Source organism: Trachypithecus francoisi, unplaced genomic scaffold, assembly GCF_009764315.1.
Source record: "Trachypithecus francoisi isolate TF-2019V2 unplaced genomic scaffold, Tfra_2.0 Contig01558, whole genome shotgun sequence".
Taxonomy (NCBI): Eukaryota; Metazoa; Chordata; class Mammalia; order Primates; family Cercopithecidae; genus Trachypithecus; species Trachypithecus francoisi.
In genome coordinates, this window is record NW_022681440.1 from 5,727,292 (window position 1) to 5,745,288 (window position 17,997).

Sequence of the window (17,997 nt, forward strand, 5' to 3'; positions counted from 1 at the left end):
AGTTTAGGATGTCCTAAAACAGCCCTGGGCACTCCAGCGAGTTCCGTGGTTGCTGGAATATAAACAGAAACATTGGTCCTCACAACCCGGGCAGTGCCCAGCCTCGTCTGCAGGTTCATCTGCCTGCCTGCACCAATGTTGGGGTTCCTTCTCTGTAAAGAGACACCAGGGGCCCTTCAGAACCCAGATGGAAGCTCACGTGACAATCCACGCTCAACCAGTCACGAGTTCAGCAGGATTTTTATTCAGGGGAGCCCACGAGTCTTTTATAATTTCTGCCGTTTTCCCCCTTTAGTCTTAGATTCGTGTCATAGCAAATGTGCATTGTGTAACATTTGCACGGCTAACAGATTCCACTCAGACTCTCTGGGTTTTCTCTCCGCTGGGTGAAGAGCTTCTAGTGTTTCTCTGCATTCGGGCAGGGCGGGCAGCACACAGCAGAGTGCCTGTGTGCCGTCCCGCTGGTTTTACACCTGTATATTTACATTCACTTTTGAAATGTAATGCAAAATTCAATGTGTAAAATATTGAGTCCATTTCTCATGTGAGTCCATTTTAATGTTAAATTCAAGAAACTGTAACATTTCGAATTTAAAAGTATGCTAAAGTAGAACTTGAACTCAAAATAGATCCCCGATTTATACCACAATTTAGGGCTATGTCTGTTTTATATTTGGTAGGAGTTGTATCAGGGTCTTTTCTCCCCTTTAATAGACTTTTTTTTCTTCTTAAAATGAAGAGGAGTAAAATCTCACATTTCTGCTTTCTAGAATAATAGGACCCGAGAGGTAGCTGAGCTCAGAGGTTGAGGAGAGTCTTTAAACTACATTCGTATCTTTACGTCCTCGATCTATCACTTACTAGAGTGTGGCTCTGGTGACTTGCACATCGTAGGTGCTCAAACTTCAAAATATATTGCGGCCTTAATAAAAACTCAGTTCACAGTCATTGTCTAGGGATGAGGACATTCAACCTGTCCACGGTCTCATGTCCCTTCACACAGGAGCCTCCAGAGCGAGTGCCCCACTAGGCAACCTCTCTGCCTTGTGTGCACACGTGGCTCATCCAAAACAGACTGGGGGACGGTGGGGAGAGGGTGGGCAGGAGAACCACTGCTCATGTTGCTGTTTCAGTTTCAAGACCCCGTCTCTCTGCCCACTCTGGACTTCTGCCTACAACGTTCTCACTATTAGTCTAGAAAAAAAGGTAGTAAAGTGACTGAAGACGGTGTTGCTGTGGGACTCAGCGAGGCCCCCATTAGGATCTCAGCTCAGCAACGTAGCCATGGTGGGCCTCCGAGGATGGGACTGAGCTCCAGAACCCTGGTCAGCAAGGCTGGGCAGCAGGGCCTCCTGGGTGGGCTCCCGTGAGGAACTAGACAGCACAGGCAGAGGCTCCGGAGGGCACATGGTACACAGCAGGCCTGTGGCAATGACGATGCTGTCAGCATCCACCTCCAGCTCCCATGGACAGCGCGAAGCTTCCTCCCAAAACCCCCACAGCGTCCGTCCCTCCTTGCCTTCCCTCTTCCATCAGAACCTGGCTGCCATGTACTGTTCAGTCCTGGCCCTGGGGACCCTGCTCCCACCTCTCGAGGGGAGGGGCTGAGTGGACTATGCTTTTCATTCATTTTCTTAAATTCTCAGCACCTAACATGCCACATGGCTCCATAAATTATCAGGGAGGATGAAGTCACCACTTTCTCAGCCCAGCATGTGCCTTCTCTCCTCTCCCATTTACACTCATCTGACTCCACACTGAAGCTTTGTTTCTTCATAAGCAGAAGCTACTACAAAGTGGTCAACCTTATTTTAACAAAATGTTCCTATTTTCATGCTTCACAATTGTGAACGTGTTTTTTTCTAACAAAAAAATTAGGGAGAAGGTGAATATTACGATATCGGTATTAGAGCCCATTCCACTTCCAACCAGTTTCCAGTTTCCATAGCAACCAGCAACGTATCTTTAGAGCCTGCTGCTGCCTCCATTCTAAGAACTGCATTGTTATCACAGTCTGTGCATGTGGAAGTCATTTTCTGACGAAGTGTGTATTGTGATACATCAGATCCTGCCCTTGGGGGAAAAAACTCTGGTGAGTGTTGCCCGGCTTTTGCTCCATGTATAAAACAGTTCTCAGTTCTCTCCTCACTGCTAGTTTCACTAAAATATTTTTGATATCAGTTATTCTTTTGAAAAGAAAAAAATTACTTGGTCAAAAGCTAGTGGTGAGTCACCACTTACATACGTACGGGAGCGGGGTTTTCTTAGCAAGCCACAGCTCTTTGGGCCTTGTTACCGTGAAGTTAAAATAGTAATTTTATTCTTTGGAAAAACTCCCTTAGCAACCCACTAAAATGGCTTCCTAAGCAGCGAATCTGATGAGATTTAAGACAAAAACGCTAATTGTAACTGGTCTTCCGGTTTTAATTCTCAGTAATGGAAAGACCCCTTACCCTTCCTCCTGTCCATGACAAGAATAGGTGGGGGGAGGAAACTAGGGTGGGGGAAGACTTCAAGGTCTGAAACACACACTATTTAAAATGCATTTTAAAAGAACCAGGTGGCTCGCGCGGGTCCTCCCTCATAACCACACCCACACGATGGGAGTGCTTCCTCCGGCACTTCCTGGGACAGGAGTACTGACCTCTGGGGATCAGCAGGTGTTTCTGAAGTGAAAACACTTAGCTCACAACTTGAGAAATCCTCTACACAAAATTTTAACTTAGGCCTCTTTCCCTACTTTGGTTTTTATTTTTATTTTTTATTTTTTGAGATGGAGTTTTGCTCTTGTGCCTAGGCTGGAGTGCAATGGCATGATCTCGGCTCACTGCAACCTCCATCTCCAGGCTTCAAGCAATTCTCCACCTCAGCCTCCCGAGTAGCTGGGATTATAGGCACCTGTCACCAGGCCCAGCTAATTTTTTTTTTTTTTTTTTTTTTTTGTATTTTTAGTAGAGACAGGGTTTCACCATGTTGGTCAGGCTAGCTTAGAACTCCTGACTTCAAATGATCCACCCCCCCTTGGCCTCCCAAAGTGCTAGGATTACAGGCATGAGCCACCGGCCGATAATATTTATTTTTAATGTATAAACTAGATGCATATTTAGAGAAAAAAAAAGCTGATGGACGGGAAATAACTTTTCCTCACACAATGAGGAATCACAAAAGGAAATAATTCACCACTCAGATAGTATTCTGTGTACTCTGATACATCCGCTCATGTGAACTGAGGTGTTCCGGGAAGTTAAGTCAATGTCAGAACCTGCTCAGAAATTCAGTAAAACAGCGCTTCACTGAAAACAAGGTCTTATGCTACAAATCAGTGAGGCTCTACTTTCCATCATTAGAAGTAATAAGTACAATCATGTTCCACTTAATGAGGGGACACAGAGAAACGTGAGGTGGCCTCGTGGTTGTGTGAGCATCGTGGAGCACACTGACACAAACCCGGACGGCAGCCCCCACACATCTGGGCTGGACGCAGACCCGGATGGTGCCGTCCCTACATGTCTGGGCTGGACGCAGACCCGGATGGCGCCGTCCCTACATGTCTGGGCTGGAGGGCACACGCCTCCTGCTCCCAGGCTGCACCTGTACAGCGTGTGACTGCACTGAAGACTGTAGACAACTGTCAAACAGTGGTAAGAAGTTGTGTATCTCAACATGGCTCCACATAGAAAAGCTACAGTAAAAATATGGTAGGAAACGTTAAAAATGGTATGTCTGCAGAGGGCAGTCGCCATGAATGGAGCGTGCAGGATGGGAAGCTGCTCTGGGTGAGTGGGTGAGTGGGTGGGTGAGTGGGGAGTGAATGTGGGGCCTGGGACATCACTGTACACTACTGTAGACTCTACACACACTGCAAACTTGGGCTACATTCAATCTTTAAAAAATATTTTTCATTACTCACTAATAAATTAACCTTAGCATACTATGATGGTTAATATTGAGTGTCAACTGGATTGGATTGAAGCACCCAAAGTGTTGTCCTGGATGTGTCTGTGAGGGTGTTGCCAAAAGAGATGAACATTTGTGTCAGTGGCTGGGAGAGGCAGACCCACCCTCAATCTGGGTGGGCACCATCCCATCAGCTGCCAGCACAGCCAGGATGAAAGCAGGCAGAGGAAGGTGGAAGGACTGGACTGGCTGAGTCTTTCAGCCTCCATGTTTCTCCCGTGCTGGATGCTTCGTGCCCTGGAACATCACACTCCAAGTTCTTCAGCTTTTAGATTCTTGGACTCACACCAGTGGTTTACCAAGAACTCTTGGGCCTTTGGCCACAAACTGAAGACTACACTGTTGGCTTCCCTGCTTTTGAGGTTTTGGGACTCAGACTAGCTTCCTGGCTCCTCAGTTTGCAGAGGGCCTATCGTGGGAGTTCACCTTGTGGTCGTGAGTCAATTCTCCTTAATAAACTCTCTTCACATACATCTATCCTATTAGTCCCATCCCTCTAGAGAACCCAGACTCATACACACACTGTAAGTCTTGTACTCTATAAATCTTATTTTTAAAACTGTTTGACTCTCTTGTAATGCTGAGCTTAAAACACAAACACATCGTACAGGTGTACAAATATTTTTCTTTATATTCTTATTCTATAAGCCTTTTACTATTTTTAATCTTTAATTTTTACATTTACTTTTTAAACTCTCTTGTTAAGCACTAAGACCCAAAAACACATCAGCCTCAACCTGCACAGGGTCAGGACTGTCGATATCACCATCTTCCAGCTTCACCTCCTGTCTCACTGTTAGGACTTAAGGGGCAGTGACAGTGACAGACATGGAGCCGCCATTGCCTACGACCACTGTGCCTTCTTCTGGACACCTCCTGAAGGACCTGCCTGGGCTGTTTGCAGATAACAGTTTTCCACAAGCAGAAGGAGCACACTCTAAAATAATGATGAAATGTACAGTATCCTAGATGCATAAACCAGCAACACGGTCGCCTGTCAGCATCATTGCAAGATGCACTGTGCATCCCTGTATGGCTACACCTCCATACGGTGGCTGCACAGGGGCTTTCTTTACCCGGGTAAGTCACACGTGAGTCACGCATTGTGCCGGCTATGAAGTCACAGGACGGCAGGAGTCTCCATGATCATCTTATGGGGCCACCGCTGCACCTGCAGTTTGTCTTTGACGGAAACACCCTTGTATGGTGAGTGATGCAGTCACAGCGCCGGTATGGGAGGTTGTAAAGTCCTTGCCTGCTTCCGATGGCACTTAACGCCCATTTATTCTTACAAAAAGGCTTTGTTGCCCTCATTCCACTACCACCCAAAAATCTACAAAACTTGCTCAAGTCACACAGCTAATGTGGAAGATCTGGGGCTTAAGCCCAAATATCCTAACCCCAAATTATGCTTGTTCACGAAATACAAGAGGACAGAGTAGGCCCAAGTAGGTTGGAAGGGCCGTGGGTCCCTAAGCATCCAGGAGCAATAAGGACGGCGGGGCCAATGTGACCGTTGAAATGTTGGCAAAGCTCAAGTTTTAGGAAGAATAACACAGAGTACTGAGTGTTGTACATCTGGATCCACAAGATCAAGAGTCCAGGGCCAGAGGCATGTGACATGCAGACCAGGCACACCCACTCCTGCATCAGAGCCCAGTGATAATAATGAGGATGATGACGGCATGGAGAGGGGAGAGGAGGAAGGGGGACAGGAGGAGGAAGGAACTATAATGCGTGCTACTCATGTTCACGGAGCATTTTCTGTTTCTCAAAATGCCAATGACTGCCAGGCACAGTGGCTCACGCCTGTAATCCCAGCACTTTGGAAGATAAAGTCCGGCAGATTGCCTGAGTCTGGAGTTCGAGACTCAGGGGCAACGTAGTGAGACCCCAACTCTACTAAAACACAAAAATTAGCCGGGTGTGGTGGTGCACACCTGTAGTCTCAGCTACTGGGGAAGCTGAAGTGGGAGGATTGCTTGAGCCCAGGAGGTTGAGGCTGCAGTGAGCCAAGATTGCCCCACGGTCTTCCAGCCTAGGAAACAGAGTGAGATCCTGTCTCAAAAAAAAAAAAAAAACCCAAAACCCAAAATGCCAACACTCTCCCAGGCGGTATCTCAGTGATCCTGAGGTGGATGTGGCAGGATGCTAAGGGCTCTCTCTTACACAGGAGGTGGGCCAGGCAGGTGGAGCGCTTGCTGTCTGCATGCGAGGCCACTTCCCCGTGTGGTCCTTCTGCCTGTTGTCTCCTGTCAGCCTCCTGGGTGACTCAAGGACCCCATCTCTGCAGACTCAGATAATCTGCAGGGAAACGGAACAAGATTTCCTCAGGGCCAGGTGGAGAATCCACGTTTGCCAAGATGAAACCACCCAGAAAAAGGGAGCGGCTGAGCTGCTGATGGTCATATTAATCCTCCAATGCCAAACCCTCAGCCCTGTGGCCGCCTCCGCCTTTCCATGCTCCATCGGCAAAGCAGCCACGCCCACAGCACAAAGCCTCATTTGGTGCCATTTCTGGGACTGTGTCAAAACACTTTCTTGCAGGGTATGGAGAGGCTTAGTGAGATGCCCATGTCCCTTCTTTCTCTCCAATAACATTTATCTAAAGAATCTTGGCTTGTGGTTTGCAAAGAGGTGTTATTCTCGGTTTCTGAGAGTGTAAGCACCCCAGGGAATGCAGACAGCACTGGATTCCATATGCATCATGCAGAAATTTAGAACAAATAAGGAAAAGTTTATACCATTTAATAAAAATTTGGATTCCTACAAATATGACCTGCTCAGCTGTCAACACAATATCTGAACTCTCCTAGCAAAAAAAAAAAGCCAGTTTTGCCTCATCTATGTATTTATCTTCAGTGTCTAGCAAAACCCCAGGCACCTAATCAGTGTTCAGTAGTTCGCTGAATGTGTGTTTGTGGATACAGAAAAAAATCCAAGTCAGTCGGTCAGCTGTGTTTGCTGCCCAGTGTCCAACTAGGCACCTTATTGATTAGGACTATTCTTCAAATTTTGTCATCCAGCTCGAGGACTTACTTGGGTGGGCTTGCCAGACAGCACCCCCTGTACACTTGCACACCACAGCAGCCTCACGGGCTCAGCAGCAAGCACCTTTGCAAAGGACCTTTCTAAACCACGTGGTTCGGGTGCTTGGCCCTGGCCATCATGCAGTGGGTGCATGGCAAGGACCAGCCCCTCCTGTCTGTGCCCCACATGGGCCGTGTGCTGCCTGGGACTGGAAACCCCGACAGCCACAGTTGGACCAGTACAGGGGTTGTTTTGGAACGTGTAGAGCAGACACCTGGGTGGGTTCTGCTGCCAGAGGCACAGGGAAGCATCTTCAGTGACTTATTTTCAAGGTGAGCTCCTTCAAGAGTCCATGGAACCCAAGTCCAGCACCTTCCTGGAGGCGGGGGCTTCCTCCCCTGCTGACTCCCACCCACACACGGCGGACACGTGGCTCAGCCAGGGAGTCCCAAAGCCTGTGTTAAGTGCCCTGGGACTAAAACTTGGCAGAATCATGAGGAGAGCAGACTGTGGGGGTCACCTCCGTGGAGGTCCAGCCGCCTGTGGGCCCTGGAGTGGTCAGCAGCACAGCGGGCCCTGGGTCTTCCATGCAACTCTGTGCCTCAATGCTCACCGTTCCCAGGGTCTCTCGGTCTCTGAGGATGCCCCCAGCTCAGCCAATGTGTGTCAGGACCCAAGTCACTGGGGTCCAGTGTGTCCGGACCAGGCGACTGCTGCTGAAACTGGTTTAACCCAAACACGCGACCGTGGGACTCACCTGTGCCCTACACGCTGGCAGGTCAGGGAGGTGCCCAGAGGCCCTGGCATCTCACTGGCCAAATTCACAGCATGCCGACATGACAGACGCAGAAGAGAACAGCTCAGGACCAGTGCTTTCAATATGAAAATTTCAAATGTGTTTTTACAATTAACTTAAAAGGCCTTGAATTTCTAGAACTACAACTACAAAAGACAAAGTTTCATAAATTCCACACCCTTGACTCCCTCGTGCATTTCTTTTGTCTCCTCTCCCCAGTCAACAATTTCAGTGGCAATTTCAAGAGAATATGCCCCATGAATCTTTATGGGAAAATGACAAATAAACGTTTAGACAGGACTGTGGCTTCCTTGATTGGGTTAATCCCCAGACTGTGGCTTATTTCAATTAAGTGGATGTTTCATCCCCTCTACCATTATTTTTTTAAGATGCATAGAATTTCTTGAATATAAAAGCAGTTTCTCAGACTAAATTTGGCAGCTGCTTTTGTAGAGGAAGCAAAGCAAAGCAATAAAGAATTTTTAAATGCTGCAATCTTCATCTTGGCCACTGGTTTTTACAGCAACGAAATATGGGGCAAACAGCAGAAAGAGAAATGCTTGTTTCCATATGAGTGTGTGAAGTGGAACTAGCCCCGAATGATCAAACACCTGGGTTGAGCCCCGATGGATGGCAGCTGTCGTGGTGCCGGCCCGCATGGGGTGCTGGGTGCCGGCAGGGTTCTCAGGGCTTGGTGACCATCAACATGGAGGCATCAGAAGAGTCCATGTCATGCACGCATCAGTGTCTTCATTTTACAAATGAAAACACCAAAGTAAAGAAAGGAAGGTTGAGTAAGCTGCCTAATAGCCCAAAGAGAGTAAGCCTGAGAGTCAGTGTCTCCACTCGGCAGTCGGACTGAAGGCTGCACTGAAAGGACCAAGCTCCAGTCTCCTCACCATGCCAGTGAGCCTATGATAGGTCAGCCGACTCCTTGCACAGGTGGACGTGGCCAGTGCTGCCTTTGGCCTGGGAACTCGTGCATGAACAGCTGCTGAGCACCAGGCAGCTGGTCGCCTCTTCCTTTCTCCTTTCTCTTCTTCTTGATGCTGCTGTTTCTATGCATTGCCCTTTGTCCACGGGCAGAGTCCACCTGGTCAGCCAATGGGACTGAGCTAGGCCCGGTGCTGGCGCCCAGTAGGTTGTCAGCATGGATCAGACGTGCAATCAAGGAACACAGTGAATAAATAGATGAATAAAGCCCCTACTCTATTACTCAACATTAAATTTAGTGAGTTTTAGTCTTTAAAAACATCCCAAAACATTGAATCGGGACTTACGCATAATGATTCTAATGGCGTGTCAGATTGACACAAGACGTAACTTTTTCCAATGGCCTGTAACAGGCATGAAAGACATTTCGGCTCAGTGACTTGTATTTGAATCGCATGTGTTTCTGTTCTCTGTACACTGGGTTGTAACAATGGAAATAATAGTAGCAGCCTTTGCTTCCCATTTTACAGTTAACAGGCATATTTTTGTTTCTATGTCCAAATATTTCCTTTGTTCCTTTCCGTAAGAGGGGCATGAGTGCTAGCCTCATCTTGTAAAAAGGAGACTTGAAGTAAAAGAGAAGATAATGATTTGCCCAGAACCCCAGATACAGTCAACAGCCGAGTCAGAATTGGAAACCAGAGCTTTTCATTATTCGTTCATCATTGCCTATGCCTGATATCGAAGACACTGCCGTGCCATTCCTGATTTAATGTGTCAGACATGTCAGGGTCGTCTTTTAAAGACTAACCAAGGACGTTTTAATAACTGTTCATCTTATTTTTGGATCTGCAGGTTGAAGCTATTTCTGAGTGGAAGAAAACTGTGATAGAAAAGAATACTTAAAATGATTAATTTTTCTTCAAGGAAGTATGAAAGGCAGGTCACAAACTCCTCTCAATCTCACAGAACAGCAGTCATAGGCAACTGTGACACTGAGATTCATGGTCTGATCCTCATTTTAAATACAAAACCTCCGAGGCCCAGAGGCAGTGGGGTTTGTCTGAGTCACCTTAGCTACAAGGCCTGTAGACCTAGGCTTTGCGAACATCAATCTTTCTAGGCTTCTTCCACTGGAAGTCCAGCTTACAAGTCCTTTGCCTAATGTGATTTGATCAAACCGACCTTGAAGAAACATCAGCATGATTTCCTTGTATTTGAGAAAACACCCACACATTTGCAATGCAATGTAAATGTGGCTAAGTTCCTCTATAAAGCAATGAAGCCGCTTAAGATTTAATCTGTACTATTATTTTCTTCTTATTTTTAGCAAGGCGGATTTTAAATGCTTATTTAGAATCTAAATTAAAATCTAACCAAAGGAATCACAGATCATTGGTGACATATAGGGATTAAAATATTTTTGCAGAGGATGTCATCTTTAAAGTGAGTACTGAAACCTCCTAATGAGCCATAAAATTATCCTAAAAGGCAAAATGCTGTGGCAGTGGTTTATTTTACCACACTGTAACATAATTATTCTCACTAGAAATGAATTCTATGTTCATATATATATATATATATATGTATATATATGCATCTCTTCCCTTCTGTCTGTTTTTGTTCTGCAGGATGATATTTTCAGGTGCATATCTGAAAATTATAGAAAAGGCCATGTATGACGAAGGTAAAACAGGTTCTGAGCATGGGCTTGACTCCACAATGAATGGCCAGATCACCTTGGACAAATCAGATGAATAATACTTATTTTTTTAAGGACATAAAATCACTGCTTTTCTGCCTCAGTATAAAGCATGCACTGAATATCCTCTATGTGTAAATGAAAAGCACTGGGATTTATGTCAGGGAGGAGAGATCTGCTTGGAGAGTTGTGCCACATGCCTGCTACAGGCTCATCCCTGCTGGTTTTAACTGTGCTGACACAGGGCAGTAGAACACATTTCTCCCCTCCTCTCAGTGGCTGTGGATGACTGTCTTTAGGATTAGTTCTTGTAAGTTGTTATTGTAAGAATGTTTCACAAAAGGGCAGTGTTCCATGTTCCTCAGTCATCTTCAGCTTACACATCGTCAGCACATTAACCCAGCCTTTTGTATCTCTTATGTCTCCTGTGCTTTGTGTAGTATGGAAGCCACAGCAATGAACAAGACATAATCCTGGACCCCATGAGCTCACAGTGAGTGACAGCAGCCACCACAGTGTTAAAAAAAGTTTAATTGGGAGGCCATTGGGCTGGGATGGCCCCAGCACTTTTGGTTCCTATGTAAGCAAACCAAAGTCCCATGTAAATGGTGAAATGAAACCAGAGACCTTACCTATCAGAAACCACCAGCTCACCTCTAAGTAGGAATTCTACCATTAAGAAACTGCCAACTGATCTCTAAGTAGTGACTCCACCAATCAGAAATTACCAATTAACTCTAAGTAGGGATTTTTCTAACTAATCTGACATGTTTTGTTTTGCTTCTAGGAACAACTTATGAAAGCTTCTGTCTCACCTCTCAAGCCCCAGAGAAGTGCTACACTGCTTGCAGTCTGGTGCTGCCCAATTCATGAATTGCTGTCTGTTCAAATAGATTCCACAGAATTTTAATGTGCTTAAGTTGATCTTTTAACAACAGAAATGCCCAAACCTCAGGAAAACAAGGATGGGTCACCCTAGATAGCTGAGCAGGGCAGGGGAGGACGTCCTGTGCATGGGAGTCACCTAGCTGATAAACGAGCAACTGGATGACGGACTGTGCATCCCAGATTTTGTTTAAGGCTCTCCCATGATGGTGTGCAGCACATGTACTGATACGAGCCACATGGCCTCTTCCTGCCTGCAAAGCTTCCACTTGGCACATTTGCTGGCATTGAGCCATCCTTGCATTCCTGAGATAAACCTTACATGATTGAGAGCCATCACTATGTTAAAAGTATGGGCACATACATATTTATTAGGTATACATATGCATATTTCTGTACCTGTAATTGTCTGTCTTATTTAATATTTTCCATCTGTTCCCAGCAGTCAATCTGACCTATAATTTTCTTTTCTTATACTGTCCTTGGCCTGTTTTGTTACCAAGAATATACCATTCTCATGTTAGCCAAGTAGCTTTCCCCTCTTTGTATTCCCTGGCACATACTCACTCTTTCTCTCTCTCTCTCTCAAGGAAAGAGAGATCCAGTTATTTAAAATTATGGATTTATTTACTGGTAAAAAGTTTATTTGCATTCTCACTGAATTGTTCAATTTTATTTTTTAGACAAACTGTCCTTTTTATCTAGCTTTTTAAATTTTATGTCATAAAATTGTTCATTGTATATTTTTTCAAAAAATTATATTTCTAATAGGCTTTAAATTTTTTTTCTGATTTGGTTTTGGTAGAGACTGTCTATTTTTAATGAACTAGCATTTTGTTTTCCATTTTAAGTATTTTTAATTTTATATTTATCATTTTCTTTCTCTTATTTAGTGTACTCTGTTCTTTTTCTAGCTCATTTTGCTATGTAAGTCATTTATTTTTATTTTCCAATAAATACATTTAACTTTTAAGGCTGCAATCTAAGTTTCATTTTAGCTGTCTTCCTACAAATACATTTTATATTAATTCCAAGTATTTTACAGTATTCATTGTGGCATTGTTAAGTCATGAATTATGGAGAAGAGTACTGTATTAGTCCATTTTCACACTGCTGATAAAGACATACCCAAGACTGGGCAATTTACAAAAGAAAGAGGCTTACTGGACTTATGGTTCCATGTGGCTGGGGAGGCCTCACAATCACGATGGGAGGTGAAAGGGCATGTCTCACATGGTGGCAGACAAGAGAAGAGAGCTTGTGCAGGGAAACTCCCATTTTTAAAACCATCAGATCTCACGAGACTCATTCACTATCAAGAGAACAGAGCAGGAAAGACCCACTCCCATAATTCAATCACCTCCCACCATGCTCTTTCCACAACATGTGGGGATTGTGGGAGTTACAATTGATGATGAGATTTGGGTGGGGACACAACCAAACCATATCAAGTGCTTTCTGTTGACATTTGATTATTTTCAAAGATATGAGTATGTTTGTTTATATTATTTCTAACTCAATTGCATTACATTATGAGGGAGCAGTTGCATCATATTTATTCTTTAAAATGTTTGTAACTGATTTTGTTACTCTTTGGGGTATGCTTAAAAAGAGCATTTATTCTATACTTGGTAATATATATTTATCATATTACATTTGTCATTGTGTTGTTCAAATCATCTATATCCTCACTAATTTGCCTGCTTGAGCAATTCCTTTTCTGAGAAAATATACTGAAATCTATAATTGTAGGTTTGTCAATTTCTCCTTATTTTATGAAATTTAATCCTAGTTGTAAAAGGCTTATTAGTTCATACGTATTATGCTCCTGATTAATTGGATTTTTAACTCTATGTAGTGTTTCTTATCCTTTATTTTGTATTTTGCCTTTACTAAAGTTATTTAAGATCTTAACACATTTTACCTATTGAAGCCACTTCTTTAAATTATTCAAATAAGCATTCATAGTATTTGTCAATAAGACACAATTTTTTTTTGTTGATCTCTCTGCTCATTGTTGTTTCTTGTATTCTGTATCTTCTGTCATTATTTTTTTCTGCTTTCATATGCACTGCGGTAATCTTTCAAGAAGGTTGAATTTTTGTATATCTGACACTAAATTTTTTTTACAACTAATTTACTTAGACATGAGATTTTAAGTAGGAATTTTATTTTTCTTCAAGATGTGGAAGCCATAATTTGACCATCTTCTTGCATATGTTTTTGCTAACGAAGAATCTATTGTTGGTCTAATCCTTGCTCCTTTGAAGATTCCTATCTTTCTGGGTGAGAGTAATAAGAGTTTCTCTTAGCCATGCGTGGTCTTGAGTTTCACATCATCTGTCCAGGTTGGGAATTTTTCCTTCCAGGCCTCAGGCAAGAGCTGAACACTTTCAGTCTGGATGGGTGATGTTATCCTGGTCACTTCCCAGTCACTCTTCTCTGAATACAGCTTCTCTGTCACCCTCCGGGATCTTTTCTTCTGGAATTCTGCTAACCTGTTGGAGTCTCTACATCTTTCCTCCCTAGTCTGGGCTTCTGCTTCATGCTGTTCATTTGTTTGTATTCCTCAGCCATGTTCTCATGGGCAACTCAGCATTTCCCTCCAGCTGGACTTTGAGCAGATCTAGTCTGGAGGCGGTCCTTGCCAATGTAGGTCTCCAAATTCCTTGGTCTCCTGCTTTTTCATAGACATCTGTTCTTAACTCACATCTGCCTCTCTTCTCATAATTTTTAATTTGCTGATGTGGGTATTGGATGAACAAAGTCAGTTCACAATTGTCCTGCTGCATGTGTGGCCTTGTGGTGAGTTTCTCCAGCAGCAGAGTCGGTTTCTTCCTCCTCTTGCCCTACCCTGATGATTTCTCCCAGCCTTGGGGGATGCTCTGCCTGCAGTTCAGAGCTTGGCCTCACTCCACACTGAGGACCCCACACCCATCCCTTCACCTTGCAGGTATAGTGTGTTCTGTTCAGTGCTGTCCTCCAGGTGCCTGGTTTCTATAAGCCCTACATCAGGTCCTGGCTGTTTTGCTTTTCTCCAGTCTCCTCTCTTCCCTGGTTTCAGACACTGAGCTCCAGTCCACATTCCCCTCTCGGGCACTGAACTGAACTTCTGGCTGTCTCTGTTTCTGGGTCTAGGGTCCTGACATTCCCTGGGCTTATCCTGCAGTGGCTGTAGTGTGGGTTTATTTTTTTCACAGTGCACAGATATTCCTGTCTTGGTTCATGAGCCCACGGGGGCCAGTTCCCTACAGGACGGGAGCCTTATCTTGCTGTCAGGGCAGCATCAAGGGTTCATGTGATAGCTCTAGGCTTATGGATGACCATGTGGATTGTGCACCAAGGCTGTCTGGGATCTGGAGAGGTCCACGTTTGCTCCAAGGGATCCAGAGGAACACCTTCTGGGGCCCCTGCAGGGACGCGCCCAGCTGTCCATCTGTGTCTGTCCTCAGGGAAGACCTGAGCACAGTGTTCCCATCAGACACTTCTTTCTTAGTCCCAACTCAGTTTCCTGATGGGTCCCTGGTACCACAGGCGATGCTGTCAAGTAGCACAGCTAATGTACCTGGCTAGCTCCCCAGGGAAGATGCTAGATGTTAACACCAGGTCCCCTTCTGACAGATCAAGCACAGGCTTTTATTAACCCCCCACTTGCCATGGGCATGGCTAAGTCCTTTATATTCTTTAAAATACAGACATATATTTTCACTATCATTAAAGTGAGTTAAAAGATTGAATTCATAATGTTATCATGAGGCTATGGATTTAGGCATAATTTATAAATTTAAAAATCCTTATATCACCCAGTGCTGAAATATAATTTAAAAAACTACCTTAGTTGGCAAAGTACTATACAAGTTTCCTAAAAACTAAGTGCTAAAAATTTTTTAAATGTTTAAATTGAGGTCAGCTACATGTAAGATTCACCATCATGGCCATTTTTGTCTATTTCAGTGGCATTAAGCACATTCTCATTGCTGTGCAGCCATCACTGCCATGATCTCCAGAACTTTTCGATCTTCCCAAACTGAAGCTCTGCCCCATTAAACACTCCTCATTCTCCCTCCCCAGATGCTGGCAGCCTCCCTCCGACCTGTCTGTGTATCCAACTCCTCCAAGTGCCACGTGTAAGGGGATCACACCATCCTTGTCCTATCTGGCCTTCTGTCTGTGCATCCGACTCCTCCAAGTACTGCATGTTAGAGTAATCACACCATCCTTGTCCTTTTGTGATGGCTTATTTCACTCAGCGTAGTGTCCTCAGGCTTCACCCAAGTCATAGGCTGTGTAGAATTTCCTTCCTTTCTATGACAGGGTAACATTCCATTGGGTGGCTATACACAATTGAACATTTTCATTTTATTATTTCATTTGGAAATCACAACCACCCCATATGCCAAGTATCAATATGATCTGGCCTAAAGAAAAATGAGAAAAATATGTAACAAGGGGCTTGGCTCATAGTGGACCCTCGATATGCATGTCTTAATAAGTCTCTGTTGTCTTTAGATTGAAGAGTTAGATGCAGACTACAGAAGAGACCTCCTTTGGCTGTGACTTTCTTACCTATGCCAAGCCATCAGCTTAAAACTAGCTGAATCTGTAGAGGTCTCAAAACTTGCATGAAAGAGAGAAATAGCTGCAGGCTCATTCTGTATTCCTTCACCCATGTAGAGCCTGCTTTAGTTCACAAGGACGTTCACACTGGTGTCCTCTGAGTGCCATGGGAGAGTATCTCACATGGGAGGAGAACCTCCATCCAACTGGCTGCCTGATGCGAGCTTTGAATAATCCGGCTGCTATTTTTGCAGAATTCGTTCCAGTCATGTGAGTTGATCACAAGAGTACATCTATTTTTCAGCACTGCTTCCTCATTTGGTTTCTTCTGAATGCGGGATATTTTTGCTTTCCTGATGTTCCCCTGCAGGGAATGGCTGTAGACGTGCAAGTGTCATGTGAAAGAGGGATTAACTTGCTCGAATTTCTCCGGTAACAACTAGAAGCTTGGAAGTGCATGGGTCCATTGCTCCTGCCACTAGCCCTGGATGTCTTCCCCACCTGCCTCTCTCCCTTATAGTGCTCATGCACACTCTGTCGATGGTGTTAGCGGCTAACATGCCAGGCTGTCACCGCACGGAGCAATTCCTCCAAGAGTTCAACAAGGGAGCAGCAGGTCCCAGCAGCCTCTGCTCCCAACCTCATGTTCCCTCATCCTGGGGGTCATGCTTTTCAAAGCCAGTCACAGTCAACATTTGAGGAGTATTAAGCCTGGGCCTGAAAGTGCTGATGCCTTGACAAGCTGGTGCCGGAAGTGCATGGAGCGGTATGGAGACAGCGGGGCAGTGGTCATCGGACCTTGTGGAGCACAAAGTGGACTTCGGGATGTGGTGGGAAACGCAAACTCCACTCTCGATCCCTCCTGGAGGCAGAACCTGGGGTGGTCCTGGGCTCTGCCTCCACCTGAGCTGCCCAGGTGCCTGGGGGAACCCGTCTGTCCCATGGACTGAGCAGGGCTGGGGTCAGGGAGTGATAAGAGCTGTGACTAAGTAGAGTTTTGAGCTCTACACACCTGTGTTTACATTAAAAAACTCAATCTCTGCTGGTTGAATTCAAAACTATATTAAACTATTAGCTTGCCACCTGGGCTTTAGCTGTTGCAATTCATTCATTATTTTAAAAACATATTTCCCCCTAAAAGATTTCCACTTGTCTACATTGTTGTGGCAGTCTGAACATTTTCACCTTTGTTTTGATGTCACTATGATGAGCACCATGTATCTTGATGTGCTCAAGATGTAGCCACAGTCACATGTACCATGCCACATGCCTGGACCACCTCGCCAGGCTAAGGGGCCCCCTGGACAGAGCTGGCATAGGGGTGAAGTGAGGAGGGAGCTATAGCTTCCTCAGGCCTCACAGCACTTGATTCTGGAACAGCACAGTACCCAACTCTGCCCTGAGCAGCTCTCACATTTGAAGACTGTTTGTGGATGAAACACTCCCATGCCCTCAGCCTTTCCCCTGCTAACGAACTGACACATCCCCCCACCCCCAATCCTGGCTGGTCTCAGCACGCTGAGTTCCCTGAGCACTTCATTAGCACCTGCTATGTACCTCCCCATGGTGGCCAGGGAACACACACCAGCCACTCAAGCAATCTCCAACAGACCTACAGCTGAGGGTCCTGACTATTAGAAGGAAAACTATCAAACAGGAAGAACACCTATACCAAAACCCCATCAGTATGTCACCATCATCAAAGACCAGAGGCAGATAAAACCACGACGATGGGGAAGAAGCAGGGCAGAAAAGCTGGAAATTCAAGAAATAAGAGTGCATCTCCCCCTGCAAAGGAGTGCAGCTCATTGCCAGCAACAGATCAAAGCTGGTCAGAGAATGACTTTGATGAAATGAGAGAAGAAGGCTTCAGTCCCTCAAACTTCTCAGAGCTAAAGGAGGAATTACGTACCCAGCGCAAAGAAACTAAAAATCTTGAAAAAAGAGTGGAAGAATTGATAGCTAGAATAATTAATGCAGAGAAGGTCATAAATGAAATGACAGAGATGAAAACCATGACACAAGAAATATGTGACAAATCCAGAAGCTTCAGTAACCGACTCGATCAACTGGAAGAAAGAGTATCAGCGATTGAGGATCAAATGAATGAAATGAAGCGAGAAGAGAAACCAAAAGA

At 44.9% G+C, this 17,997-nt stretch overlaps 1 long non-coding RNA gene across 1 annotated transcript; it reads left to right on the forward strand.

The window, feature by feature from the left end:
* The first annotated feature begins 2,007 nt into the window (after nt 1–2,007).
* LOC117063905 lies at nt 2,008–16,942 on the forward strand. The gene is made up of 5 exons (XR_004429160.1): nt 2,008–2,092; nt 10,859–10,911; nt 11,206–11,273; nt 15,978–16,130; nt 16,231–16,942. It is a non-coding gene; the product is annotated as an uncharacterized LOC117063905 (long non-coding RNA).
* Nucleotides 16,943–17,997: the final 1,055 nt, after the last annotated feature.